The sequence below is a fragment of the Haematobia irritans genome, chromosome 3, assembly GCF_050003625.1.
Source record: "Haematobia irritans isolate KBUSLIRL chromosome 3, ASM5000362v1, whole genome shotgun sequence".
Classification (NCBI taxonomy): domain Eukaryota; kingdom Metazoa; phylum Arthropoda; class Insecta; order Diptera; family Muscidae; genus Haematobia; species Haematobia irritans.
The window spans coordinates 17,209,040-17,224,801 of NC_134399.1; the positions used below are offsets into that span (position 1 = coordinate 17,209,040).

The following is a 15,762-nucleotide window of genomic DNA, read 5'->3' on the forward strand; positions in this document are numbered from 1 at the left end:
ATTTTTCTATAGAAATAAAATTTTGACAAAATTTTCTATAGAAATAAAATTTTGTAAAGAAATGAAATTTTGACAAAATTTTTCTATAGAAATAAAATTTTGACAAAATTTTCTATAGAAATAAAATTTTTGACAAAATGTTGCTATAAAAATAAAAAAATTAATAGCTGATGGCCTCAATTGTCAATGCTTTTTATGTATTTTATACTAATATTATATTTACTATAAATTAAGTATAAATTAACAAAATTTTGCTATAGAAATCAAATTTTGACGAAACTTTCCTATAGAAAAGAAAAAATGTACAAAATTTTGTATAGAAAAAAATTTTGACAAACTTTTCGATAGAAATAAAATTTTGTTAAAAATTTATTTCTATAAAAAATTTTGACAAAATTTTATTTCTATAAAAATTATGGAGAGTATAAAAATAAATAGCTGATGGCCTCAGTTGCCAATGCTTTTTATGTTTATTATACTAATATTATATTTACTATAAATTAAGTATTAATTATAAATAAAAAAAATAAATCAAATTTTAACAAAATTTTTCTATAGAAATCAAATTTTGACGAAACTTTCCTATAGAAAAGAAAAAATTTACAAAAAAATTTTGACAAAATTTTCGATAGAAATAAAATTTTGTTAAAAATTTATTTCTATAAAAAATTTTGAAAAAATTTTATTTCTATAAAAATTGTGGAGAGTATACAAATTAATAGCTGATGACCTCAATTGCCAATGCTTTTTATGTTTTTTATACTAATACTATATTTACTATAAATTTAGTATTAATTATAAATAAATAAATAAATAAAATTTTAACAGAATTTTGCTATAGAAATAAAATTTTGACTAATTTTTTCTATAGAAAAAAAAATTCACAAAATTTTCTATAAAAAAAATTTTGACAAAATTTTCTATAGAAATAAAAATTTGAAAAAATTTTCCATAGAACTAAACATTTTAACAAAATTTTCTATAGAAATAAAATTTTGCAAAAATTTTCTATAGAAATAAAATTTTGTCAAAAATTTTTTATAGAAATAAAGTTCTGACAAAATTTTCTATAGAAAAAAAAATTGTAAAGAAATAAAATTTTGACAAAATTTTCTAAATAAATAAAATTTTGACAAAAATTTTCTAAAGAAATAAAATTTTGACAAAATTTTTCTATAGAAATAAAATTTTGACAAAATTTTCTAAAGAAATAAGATTTTGGCAAAATTGTCTATAGAAATGAAATTTTGACAAAATTTTCCAAAGAAATAAAATTTTGTCAATTTTGTCAATTTTTTATAGAAATAAAGTTCTGACAAAATTTTCTATAGAAATAAAATTTTGAGAAAATTTTGTATAGAACTGACAAAGTTTCTGTAGAACTAAAAATTTTGACAAAATTTTCCATAGAACTCAAAATGTTGACAAAATTTTCCATAGAAATAAAATTTTGACAAAAAAAATGTTTATTGAAAAAAAATTTTGACAAAAAAGTTTTTATTGAAATAAAATTTTAACATAATTTTCTATGGAAATAAACCTTTTTTCGGAAGGTTCAAGTGTTGTTCACTTTGGGTTTAGTGAACTGCATGAATTTATTCTGATAATTGGTTGATAGTTTTGCTGCAAGTAGAGGATGCTGGTGAGGAATGTGGTAATTCCGAAAGGTGCGTCCATCCAACCATCTTGCAGTCTATAAGGCTTTGCCCAAATAAATTTGACAAACATTCTTTTCTTTTGCCCAAATAATTTTGACAAACATTCTGTTGGTTAAGCTACACTTGTGGTTTAGTCAATGCATGGTTTTAAGCTAAAATCAAAAACAACAACAATGAAATAAAATTTCGACAAAATTTTCTATATAAATAAAATTTTTGGCAAAATATTCTATAGCAATAAAATTTTCGAAAAATTTTCTATAGCAATAAAATTTTCGAAAAATTTTCTATAGAATAAAATTTTGACAAATTTTCCATAGAACTAAAAATTTTGACAAAATTTCTTATAGAAATAAAATTTTGACAAAATTTTCTATAGAAATAAAATTTTGACACAATTGTTTATAGAAAAAAAGTGCACACATCTTACAAGAAAAAAAAAACGCCATTGACCCAGAAATCTATAGACGGTTCTTGGTCATTCACAGAGCTGTAGTTTGTTGGCGTACCTTTTTTCTTTTGATAAAACAAAAAAAAAAATGGTAAAAGAAATTAAAATTCCGTACATCTAGCAAATTGATTGATTTATACACTGTTAGAAAAATATGTTTTTCATATGTTCCGATATAAACAAAATGTGTTTCGGGCACGATTTTAAACCACAATATATTTAAGTGCGAACATGTAATGTTCCTAAACTAACACTAAATGTTTGGGACATCTATGTTAATATGTTAGAAAATATTATGTTTGGGGCATGAATGTTTCATAAAAATCATATGTGTGAATACAAACATATATAAATTTACAAATTTCGACTAAACATACATATGTTGTGATATTTTATTCAAAGCGACAGAGAGAGTATAGAGAGAAATAGAGATGGAAACCGGGAGAGTTGACGAAAGATATCAATATAACACAGCAAAAGAGTCAAAAAAGAACAATTTCTGTGAAACCGCTTGTATGTTGTTTCGGAAAACTGTGTTATGATAAGGCCAAAAATTTGATATGTTTAAGTCTAAATATTATTTAATTTGAATAAAGAGAATATACATTCTGAACCAAGAGAATAGACATTTGAAAAACAAACAGCTTATGTTTTCGCCTTGAGAGCAGCATTTTATGTATGTGTGGACATGTGTTTTGTTTATCATTTTGGCATTATGGACACAATTTTTTTCTTGGTTCTTTAAAAGAAATCAGGGGTCTTCATAAAAATAACGAAAGGGCACTATACTCTTTTTAGAGTTGGGACAGTAAAATGAAATAAGGAGGAAATAGTGAAAAATTACACAGTAAAATGTAAAAAAACAAACTTTAGTTCCTCTTTATTAAAAAGTAGTCCACGAGGAGTTGACGGACACCATCAAATATAAAAGCGGGCATTAAGTTCGAGTTTTACAGCTAAAACAATTTAAAAAGTTTATTTTCTTTAAAATGAATTATTAAAGAAAAATAAAAGGAATTTTAGAGCGATGGTGTTAAATGCTAGTAAAAAACTGTTCACTCCTAAATAAATTTATGTTTATATTATAAAATTATGTATGTATGTTTATACTCGACTCCACGTTCTTCTTTTGTTAGTTTTTGAATTCCTTCCAAATTTTAAAGTTTTGTACAAAAACAGTTTTTTATTACAAGATTGTTATTTTTGCAAAAAAAATAATATTTTATCCAAAAATCAGTCAATTTCGTTTATATCAAGCACTGTTACAGACTATAAATCTTTAATAACGCACATTTCGAAGTTTCATTAAAAAAAAAAAAAATAATATAGTATAAATATAAATGTTAAATTAAAAAAAAAAAAAAAAAAATGTTCGGTCGGAGCAGGGATTGAACCCACGACCCTTTGCATGCAAGGCAGACATGCTAACCACTGCTCCACGTGGCAAACAAATGTATGTTTCTGTTAAATAATGTTATGTTTGCATAGGCTCGTGGGCGCTGCAAACTATGCTATATAAATGTAACTTAAAACGATAATTATCTACTGGTGACTATAACAGCTACGTAGCCCAGTGGATAGTGTGTTGGCTTACAAACTGTATGGTCCTCGGTTCGATTCTCCGTGCAGGCGAAAGGTAAAATTTAAAAAATTTATAAAAGTGAATAATTTCTTCAACATTATTTGTATTACAGAGAAAGGTGCCAATAACTAAAAAATTTCGTGGAAGTGAAAATTACGAGTATGTTAGGGAATGAGCACAATCGTGTTTGGGAAAAAGTCTTCCAAGCATATAATATTTTTGGCTCAAAATGCTTCCAAACATATAATATGTTCACATAAAACAAACATATTAATGTTTCGGCAGTATGCAATAATATATGTGCTTCCTGCAAAATATGTTTGGAACATATGTTAAAGAAGCGATTTTTTTTGAGGGTGTAGGGTAATTCTCGTTCTTCAAAAAGAAATTGAGCCACTTGACTGCAAATTTAGAGGGCACTGCACTGCAATAAATAAAATCATTGTGAATGGACTTGGGACGTCTACAACTTTCTTGGTCTATGTTACAACTTGAAATCTGTATATCGCAGTTTATTTACCCTGAGTAGCTCAAAAAGGTTTATAGACTTAAATATGAGCTCATATGAGGGTTATTTGTTTTTTCCATATTATATGATTATCGGCTTATCTGGTGTAATATAAAAATCTAGATAAATGTGTAATAAACAATCAATAATAACAATTGTATAAATCCAATATAATTACAATTAACATGGATTAATTAAACTTTCACTGGTTTAACAACGTTTAGTTACCGCAGTTAAATCTTTAAAATTCCATTCCACAAATAGCGTCTAAAAATAATTCTCAATTAGTACTAAAATTCTCAGACTGCGATAAGAACCCTCTAATTCAATTAGTATAATAAAATTAATAAATATCATTGTTATTTTAATAATGCTCAATAAATAAACAATTATAGAAGTCAAAATTTATGGAATTTACGATAACATTGTCGGTCATAATTTCCTATTTTCTTATTTTCGAGTGTTTTTGATACAAAATACCAAAATGACAAATGAAGAAATTTTGACCAAATTTTCTATAGAAATAAAATTAAAAAAAAAATTCTATAGAAATAAAATTTTGACCAAATTTTCTATAGAAATAAAATTTTGACAAACTTTCTATAGAAATAAAATTTTGACAAAATTTTCTAAAAATAAAATTTTGACAAAATTTTCTATAGAAATAAAATTTTTACAAAATTTTCTATAGAAATAAAATTTTGACAAAATTTTCTAAAAATAAAATTTTGACAAAAATCTTTATAGAAATAAAATTTTGACCAAATTTTCTATAGAAATAAAATTTTGGCAAATTTTTCTATAGAAATAAAATTTTGGCAAATTTTTCTATAGAAATAAAATATTGACAACATTTTCTATAGAAATAAAATTTTGACAAAATTTTGTATAGAAATAAAATTTTGATAAAATTTTCTATATAAATAAAATTTTGACAAAATTTTCTATATAAATAAAATTTTAACAAAATTTTCTATAGAAATAAAATTTTGACAAAATTTTCTATAAAAATAAAATTTTGACAAAATTTTCTATAGAAATTAAATGTTGACAAAATTTTCTATGGATATAATTTTGTCCAAGTTCTTTATTGAAATAAAATATTCACAAAATTTTCTATAGAAATAAAATTTTGACAAAATTTTCTATAGAAATAAAATTTTGACAAAATTTTCTATAGAAATAAAATTTTGAAAAATTTTCTATAGAAATAAGATTTTGACAAAATTTTCTATAGAAATAAAATTTTGACAAAATTTTCTATAGAAATAAACTATAGACTAAATAGTCAATAGATATAATTTTGTCCAAGTTTGTTATAGAAATAAAATTTTGAAAAAAGTTTCTGTATATAAAAAAAATTTGACAAAATTTTCTAAAATGTTGACAAAATTTTCTATAGAAATAAAATTTTTACAAAATTTTCTATGGAAATAAAATTTTGACAAAATTTTCTATAGAAATAAAATTTTGACACAATTTTCTATAGAAATAAAATTTTGACAAAATTTTCTATAGAAATAAAATTTTGACAAAATTTTCTATAGAAATAAAATTTTAACAAAATTTTCTATAGAAATTAAATTTTGACAAAATGTTCTATAGAAATAAAATTTTGACAAAATTTTCTATAGAAATAAAATATAGACTAAATATTCAATAGATATAATTTTGTCCAAGTTTGTTATAGAAATAAAATTTTGAAAAAAGTTTCTGTATATAAAAAAATTTTGACAAAATTTTCTAAAATGTTGACAAAATTTTCTATAGAAATAAAATTTTGACAGAATTTTCTACAGAAATATAATATAGACACAATTTTCTATAGATATCATTTTGTCCAAATTTGTTATACAAATAAAATTTTGAAAAAATTTTCTATATATAAAAAAAAATTGACAACATTTTCTATATAAAGTAAATTTTGAAAAAATTTTATTTGTATTCAAAATTTTGTCAAAAATTAATTTCTATAAAAAATGTTAACAAAATTTTCTATAGAAATACAAGTTTCACAAAATTTTCTATAGAAATAAAATTTTTACAAAATTTTCTATGGAAATAAAATTTTGACAAATATTTTATTAAGGCATTTTTTCGAAATTTGCAATTGTGTCCGATGGAGTGAATTTTTGGTCAGATGTTGGAAAAAAATTTCGTCAAAAAAAAATTCGTTTGTGGCAACGCTGCTCTTGTATTTCCTACTCTCTGATTATGTTTACACACATAATAGGAGATCTCCAATTGATCTATGTGAAAACAGGGCACTCTAAGGCAGGGCTGTGGAGTCGAGCCAATTGTGCTCGACTCCGACTCCAGCATTTTTCATCAGCTCGACTCCGACTCCGGAGTCGACTCCGGGTAATATAACTAACTCTCATTTTAATACCACTACTTTGTAGTTCTATTGTGGGGGTACCGTAAGTGGATCGATATAAAGTATCGTATTTATTTATGTGTGCAAAGAAAGGTTTTAATTTCACATTAGATGCCAATTGAACTCTATATTTCCAATTTAGGGCAATGTTTAATAAATAAAATAATGATATAAATACCCATCATAATATGAGAAGATACCAACAGTATATGTTATGTATTTGTGGACCAAAATTATTGATACTATTTCAAATCCTTTAAATTTGTTGCGAGCTTTATAAAGGTTTATATTCCCATATGCATGAATTTGAATCTGAATCGATTTAGACAAAATTGTATATACTTCTACAAAATCTATGCACTTAAAATTTAAATCTAACGTTATGGGACGTAACACAATTTTAACAAAAAATAAAAATGCAAGGAAAGTCTAAAGTCGGGCGGGCCGATTATAATATACTCTGCAATACTTTGTATTTAGATATACATTTTGATAAAATTTCAAATCAGACTTATACAAAATCTCAAGCAATATTTGGGAAATATTTATAATTGTTTAGACAATATCGCAAAAATGCATTTATGATTCATTAATTGAAAATTTTGAAAATTTGTGTAATTTCTACAAGTTTTCGACTTAGCAGTGAGTATCAGTGAGCATACAATTTTGGAAAAATTTTTGTCTAGTAAATAAAATTTTGCAAAATTTTATATAGAAATAAAATTTTGCAAAATTTTCTACAGAAACAAAATTTTGACCAAATTTTCTACAGAAATAAAATTTTGACAAAATTTTCTATAGCAATCAAATTTTGACCAAATATATAGAAATAATATTTTGAATAAAATTTTTATAGAAATAAAATTTGGCAAAATTTTTTATAGAAATAAAAGTTTGAAAAAATTATCAATAGAAATACAATTAAAAAATTGTGTAGCAAACAAAATTTTGCAAAATTTTCTATAGAAATAAAATTTTGCGAAATATTCTATAGAAACAAAATTTTGACTACATTTTCTATAGAAATAAAATTTAGACTAAATTTTATATAGAAAAAAAATAATTCTATAGTAATTAAATTTTGAATACATTTTTTATAGCAGTGAGTATCAATGAGCATCAGTAAGAAAAAAAAATTGAGAAAATTAGCTATAGAAATAAAATTTGACAATTTTTTCTTATAGAAATAAAATTTTGGAAATTTTTCAATAAAAAACAATTTTAGAAAAATTTTTGTGTAGTAAATAAAATTCTGCAAAATATTCTACAGAGACAAAATTTTGGACTAAATTTTCTATAGAAAAAAAATTTGACCAAATTTTCTAATAAAAAAATCTATTACTATAAAATTTTGCCAAAATTTTCTATAGAAATAAAATTTTGACTTAAATTTTTATAGAAATAAAATTATCAATAGAAATAAAATTTTGAAAAAATTTTTGTGTAACAAACAAAATTTTACAAAATTTTCTATAGAAATAAAATTTTGCAAAATATTCTATAGAAACAAAATTTTGACTCAATTTTCTATAGAAATAAAATTTTGACTAAATTTTCTATAGAAAAAAATATTTCTATAGTAATAAAATTTTGAATAAATTTTTTATAGAAATAAAATTTTGACAAAATTTGCTATAGAAATAAAATGTTGACAAAATTTTTTATAGAAATAACACTTTTGACAAAATTTTCTATAAAAAAACAACTTTGAATTCATGGCCTTAAAATAAAATTAAAAAAAAATAATTTCGATTGTTCGAAATATTTCAAATAAATTGATATGGGCATTAAAATGGATCGATCCAGCCCATTTGCTAGTCTAACATTCTAGGAAACATAAAAAGATAGCTGTAATTGGAAGTTGATTTTCATTTACAATTACATTTACAAGTACATTGATCGAATGAATAACGCAATGGAAACTTATTTGCGTAAAAACTTGCTTAGTTACAAAAATGTAAAGTGTTTTAAAAAATTTGGTTTAGCCGGAGTCGGAGTCGAGCAAAATTTTTACGACTCCGACTCTGACTCCAGCAAAATCTTCAGACTCCGACTCCAAGACTCCGACTCCGACTCCGGCTCCACAGCCCTGCTCTAAGGTGTAGGTTAGGTTAGGTCAGGTATAGTGGCATCCCGATATTTCAGGCTGATTTAGACTATTCAATCCATTGTTATACCACAGTGGTGAGCTTCTCTAAGGTGTAGATTTACCCTTTATTGTCTATAATTTTTATACTCTGCTCCACACTGTGGAACAGGGTATTATAAGTTAATGCATATGTTTGCAACACCCAGAAGGAGACGAGATAGACACATGGTGTCTTTGGCAAAAATGCTCAGGGTGGGCTCTTGAGTCGATATAGCGATGTCCGTCTGTCCGTGAACACATTTTTGTAATCAAAGTCTAGGTCGCAGTTTTAGTCCAATCGACTTCAAATTTGGCACAAGTATGTGTTTGGGCTCAGAATAGATCCCTATTGATTTTGTAAGAAATCGGTTCAGATTTAGATATAGCTCCCATATATATATTTCGCCCGATATGGACTTATATGGTCCCAGAAGCCAGAGTTTTACACTAATTTGCATAAAATTCTGCACAAGAAGAACAATTAGTACTATAGTCAAGTGTGCCAAATTTTATTGAAATCGGTTCAGATTTAGATATAGCTCCCATATATATTTTTCGCCCGATATGGACTAATACGGTCTCAGAAGCCAGAGTTTTACCCCAATTTGGTTGAAATTGTGCACAGAGAGTGGAATTAGCATTGTAGCTATGCGTGCCAAATTTGGTTGAAATCGGTTCAGATTTATATATAGCTCCCATACATAGCTTTCGCCCGATTTACTCTCATATGACCACAGAGGCCAATTTTTTGCTCCGATTTAGTTGAAATTTTGCACAGGTAGTAGAATTACCATTATAGCTATGCGTGCCAAATTTGGTTGAAATCGGTTCAGATTTAGATATATCTCCCATATATAGCTTTCGCCCGATTTACACTCATATGACCACAGAGGCCAATTTTTAACTCCGATTTAGTTGAAATTTTGCACAGGGAGTAGAATTAGCATTGTTGCTATGCGTGCCAAATTTGGTTGAAATCGGTTCAGATTTAGATATAGCTCCCATATATATGTTTTTCTGATTCCGACAAAAATGGTCAAAATACCAATATTTTCCTTGTAAAATCGCCACTGCTTAGTCGAAAAGTTGTAAAAATGACTCCTATTTTCCTAAACTTCTAATACATATATATCGAGCGATAAATCATAAATAAACTTTTGCGAAGTTTCCTTAAAATTGCTTCAGATTTAAATATTTCCCATATTTTTTTACTAACGTTGTGTTCCACCCTAGTGCATTAGCCGACTTAAATTTTGAGTCTATAGATTTTGTAGAAGTCTATCAAATTCTGTCCAGATCGAGTGATATTTAAATGTATGTATTTGGGACAAACCTTTACATATAGCACCCAACACATTTGACGGATGTGATATGGTATCGAAAATTTAGATCTACAAAGTGGTGCAGGGTATAATATAGTCGGCCCCGCCCGACTTTAGACTTTACTTACTTGTTTTATATACGTCACCATATTGATTATAATTTGATTTGAGTTCAATGAACTTTTAAAAGTGGACAAGTTATCGTACAAATAATAAATTTTTTAAAATTGTAATGATAAGCTTAAATGATAGATTGTACACAAGTGTAAAATTATAACAACTATTTTTTTTTTTAAATTTGTTATATATTGTTACATGACAAATTTTTGAATAAAAAATTATAGATTGTACACAAGTGTAAAATTATAATAACTATTTTTTTTTTTAAATTTGTTATATATTGTTACAAGACAAATTTTTGAATTAAAAACGATACTAGAAACGACAAAAATTATTAAATTTATTTATAATAATTACCCAGCAAAAAAGCGTTGCCAAAAAGAGTAGTGAAAATATTCTTTTGTATCTGGAAGTGGTGCAAAATTGACGAAGAAGCGATGAATTTAACATGGGCTTGTCATAGGACGGATGTCCACCATTTCAACAGCCGTTGCATTGAATTTGCATCACTTCTTAAGGTGTGATTCGAATTCAGTATTTTTGACGTGAATTAAAACATTTCGTAATATTTTGGCAAATAACTAATTTTTATAATTTTTTATGATTTTTTGTGTGAAACGTTTGACCTCAAATATTATCAAAAATTTGCAATTGTTCTAGATTGGATTTAGCATTTTTTTCGACAAAATAGTTTTTACCATTTTATTAATTCTTAGTTTTTTTCTGACTATTAAGAAAAAAATTAAAATTACCCATTTAAAATACGAAAAACGATTTATAAAAAACTGAATTAAAATAACTTCCTGTGTAGTTAAAATAAAGAATATTTTTACGATGAAATTTTTTAAAGTGCTTTTAAAGTAGTGCGTTTGGAACAACTTTCTATCAGAGATGGTCTGTATTAAGCTATTTTAGGTTTGCGACTGTCGCAAAGTTGTAAACGTAACATACGCGTCGTAAATGTAAGAAAAGTAACAAACGTCGCAAACTCAAAATACTTCAGTCCCTTCAGCTAGGCAGCGAATGATATCCAAGATGATGATATGTGCGAAGAAATTTAAATTCTCAGGAAGTTATTAATGAGTAAAAAAACCTGAGAATAGAGTTATTTCAATTGGAGACTCCAAGCCGAAATTACAATGAACTACTTGATGGTGTAGTAAACGTGACGGCCGGTATTCGCTCATCTTTTCTTTCCAAAATTTATGCAGAAACTAGAAGGAAGAAGGAGAATTTTATAAAATCACGTTTTGGCTTCTTAGAGCCAATTTCCATACAAATTAAAAATTTTAAATATTGTAGCTAGTCATTCGCTGATGCCACTGGACATTATGGACCACGCAAACCAAGAATAGTTTGGAGTTGCGAATGAGAGATGTAAAACTAGTGGAGTTTTGAACAAAGCATTTTTTGCATCCCTTTTATCGGGAAGCCTAACTAAATTAAATTAAAAAACATTCACAATTTCTTTGATTCAAAATTAGGGTTTTTACATTTGGTTTACGACTTTTGCGACATACGTATTATACCGTCGTAAACGTATGTCGCAAAAGTCACAGTTTGCGACAGGACAACCCTGCTTTCTATACAAAATTTTCTATACTAATTTTGTGTTATTTCTACAGAAAATTTTGTCAAAACTTTATTTCTATAGAAATAAAATTTTGTAGATTTTTTTATAGAAATATATTTTTTTCTATAGAAATTAAATTTTGACAATATATTATTTCTGTAGAAATAAAGTTTTGACAAAAATTTCTATAGAAATAAAATTTGACCAAAATTTTCTATAGAAATAAAATGTTGACAACATTTTCTATAGATATAATTTTGTCCAAATTTTGTATAGAAATAAAATTTTGTCCAAATTTTGTATAGAAATATAATTTTGACAAAATTTTATAAAATTTAGACAAAATTTTATTTCTGTTCAAAATTTTGACTTAATTTTTATTCTATAGAGAATTTTGTAAAAATTTTATTTCTATAGAAAATTTTGTTTCAATGGAAAATTTTGTCAAAATTCTATTTCTATAGAAAATTTTGCCAACATTTTATTTCTATAGAAAATTCTTTGTCAAATTTTTTTCTATAGAAAATTTTGACAAAATTTTCTATGGAAATTAAATTTTGACAAAATTTTATTTTTGTGGAAATAAAGTTTTGACAAGAATTTCTATAGAAATTAAATTTACAACATTTTCTATAGAAATAAAACTTTACCAAAATTTTCTATAGCAACAAAATTTTGACAACATTTTCTATAGATAATTTTGTCCAAATTTTGTATAGAAATAAAATTTTGAGAAAAGTTTGTACAGAAATAAAATTTTGACAAAATTTTATTTCTGTTCAAAATTTTGACTAAATTTTATTTCTATAGAAACTTTTGTAAAAATGTTATTTTGTCAAAATTTTATATCTATAGAAAATTTTGTACAAATTTAATTTCAATAGAAATTTTTGTCAAACTTGACAACATTTTCCATAAATATAATTTTGTCAAGATTTTTTGTAGAAATAAAATGTTGACAAAATTTTCTATAGAAATAAAATTTTTTCAAAATTTTCTTTATATAGAAAAATTTGTCAAATTTTTATTTCTATAGAAAATGTTGTCAAAATTTTATTTCTATAGAAAATTTTGTATAGAAATAAAATTTTGACAAAAAAATTTTGACAAAATTTTATTTCTGTTCAAAATTTTGACTTAATTTTATTTCTATAGAGAATTTTGTTAAAATTTTATTTCTATAGAAAATTTTGTTTCAATGGAAAATTTTGTCAACATTTTATTTCTATAGAAAATTTTGACAAAATTTTATTTTTATAGAAAATTTCCAAATTTTATTTTTTAGAGAATTTGGTCAAAATTTTATTTCTATAGAAAATTTTCTCAAAATTTTATATAAAATTTTATAGTAATAACATTTTGAGATAAGTTTGTATAGAAATAAAGTTTTGACAAAATTTTATTTCTGTTCAAAATTTTGACTAAATTTTTATTTCTATAGAAACTTTTGTAAAAATGTTATTTTGTCAAAATTTTATATCTATAGAAAATTTTGTACAAATTTAATTTCAATAGAAATTTTTGTCAAACTTGACAACATTTTCCATAAATATAATTTAGTCAAGATTTTTTGTAGAAATAAAATTTTGACAAAATTTTCTATAGAAATAAAATATTTTCAAAATTTTCTTTATATAAAAAAATTTGTCAAATTTTTATTTCTATAGGAAATTTTGTCAAAATTTTATTTCCATAGAAAATTGTGTCAAAATTTTATTTTTATAGGAAATTTTGTCAAAATTTTATTTCCATAGGAAATTTTGTCAAAATTTTATTTTTATAGAAAATTTTGTCAAAATTTTATTTTTATAGAAAATTTTGTCAAAATTGTATTTCTATAAAAATGTTGTCAAAATTGTATTTCTATGAAAATTTCCAAATTTTATTTTCCAGAGAATTTTGTCAAAATTTTATTTCTATAGAAAATTTTCTCAAAATTTTATTTCTACAGAAAGTTTTCTCAAAATGTTATTTCTGTAGAAAAATTTGTTAAAATTTAATCACCGTGTAAAAGATCTAACTAATATTTCGCTCTAGTTTTCCAATACTTTTTGGACCATTAAAATATCAAACTAAAAGTATCCGTATGTAACATATGTTAATTGTTTGACTGGTAGATTTCACTTTAGATAAGGGGACTTAGTCGTCGGCGTTGTCGGCGGCGTTGTCGACTAGCTACAAAATTTTCGGCGCGACTTGTAGGCTTCTTCTCTCATAATGTGATCAACATAATCCTACATTTCCATATAAATTCCATTGATAAAATGTTAAAAAAAAATATTTTGAATATGGAAAATAATCTTTTGATAACTCATTGTATCAAATCGATGAGTTCACTATGGCTTGTTATTCTGTCTTGTTTTTAATTTCCCCTTTAAATTAAAGTGACCACTTCAGAATTGTACAGATTTTATCATAGCATAAAAGGTTTTTTGCTCACTTACGTAGTTTTTTTTTTTTTTGAAAAAAATCAAATAATATTCATTGGCTTTTTGTAGAGATAAAATAACGGCATGTTTGCACGTGAATATTATATATTTTAGTTAGTTGTCTCAATTTATTGATGATATTTCACAAAAAAACGATAAGATTATGAAAATAAAAATTTAACGAAATAATAGGCCTGTTTTCTTCAAGTCCAATGTATTGGTATTTTTGCTACCGAAAATTCCCTGAGGCACTGTTATCGATTGTTTGCATTTTAGCTACCATAAGAAATACATGGTGAAATTGTATTATCGGCATGCAACAGGAATTTTCGCAAGAGCTGCATACCGGGCTTTATGGGAAGAAAATATAAAAAGTCGATAACAACGCTTTACTGAATTTTCACTAGCAAATATAGCAATGAAATTTCCGCTAATCATAAGAAATATATTGACACTTTTATTACCCAAAATACTCTGAGGCACTGTTATCGATTGTTTACATCTTAGTTCCCATAAGAAATACATGACAAAACTGTGTTATTGGCAGGCAAGCGAAATTTCCGCTACAGGTACATACCAAGCTTTAAAAAAATAACTGAGAAAACATTTTCGATTTTCACTTGTGAAACGTGAACTTAGTACCTGTACTTTAAGAGTAGAAGAATGAATATTCGCTAGATATGCATGCTGGGAAAATTTTTCTTAGTGGTGCGTATTGCGTTCTATTAAAAATATATACGAGAAAATAGCACAATGCCAGAATTTAATGAAATTCTCACTAATTTGTGAAAATCATTTTCTATTCGATTATTTTTTTTTTTTTGAAGAAAGCCAATTAATTTCTAAACCTTATTCCAGGGAAGTGATGTTTAACCAATCAGAGTTATATTTGCAATGTTAATCTTAATATTTAAATACATTTTCAAATAAATTATTTATATTACTTAATTGACAATGAGCAAATAGCGTGAGTGGCCATAAAAAAACTATAGTATGTAAGAATGTTTTCATTTCTACTCACAATATATCGCCATATATTAATCAAATGCCTAGTTCACAATCCGACAACACAAAGAAGAGAAAACAATCACTTACACCCGTTGGTGGGCAACTAATGAGAAACTATTTCATACTGGCATGGATATACTTATATAGAGTGTATATGGGTTACATTTATTGTAATAGTCGTGTTTTTTAAACTTGTATAGATATTTAGAAAATCTAATAAAATATTAGGAACGAATATATATAAAATAAAATAAAATTTTGACAAAATTTTTCTCTAAAGAAATAACGTTTTGACAAAATTTTCTATAGAAATAAAATTTTGACAAAATTTTCTATAGAAATAAAATTTTGACAAAATTTTCTATAGAAATAAAATTTTGACAAAATTTTCTACAGAAATAAAATGTTGACAAAATTTTCTATAGAAATAAACTTTTGACAAAATTTTCTACAGAAATAAAATTTTGACAAAATTTTCTATAGAAATAAAATTTTGACAAAATTTTGTATAGAAATAAAATTTTGACAAAATTTTCTATAGAAATAACGTTTTGACAAAATTTTCTATAGAAATAAAATTTTGACAAAATTTTCTTGAGAAATAAA

General features: G+C 24.8%; 1 protein-coding gene across 2 annotated transcripts in view; it reads right to left on the reverse strand.

Moving 5' to 3' along the window:
- Nucleotides 1-15,268, reverse strand: part of Alp12 (Alkaline phosphatase 12) — a 29,587-nt gene extending 14,319 nt beyond the window's left edge. Inside the window, exon 1 of one of the 2 annotated variants that reach the window (XM_075299719.1) lies at nt 15,170-15,268. The gene's annotated coding sequence lies outside the window, so the exon portion shown is untranslated. The remainder of the gene's footprint in view (nt 1-15,169) is intronic. The other variant, XM_075299721.1, reaches the window with a different exon arrangement.
- Between the last annotated feature and the right edge of the window lie 494 nt (nt 15,269-15,762).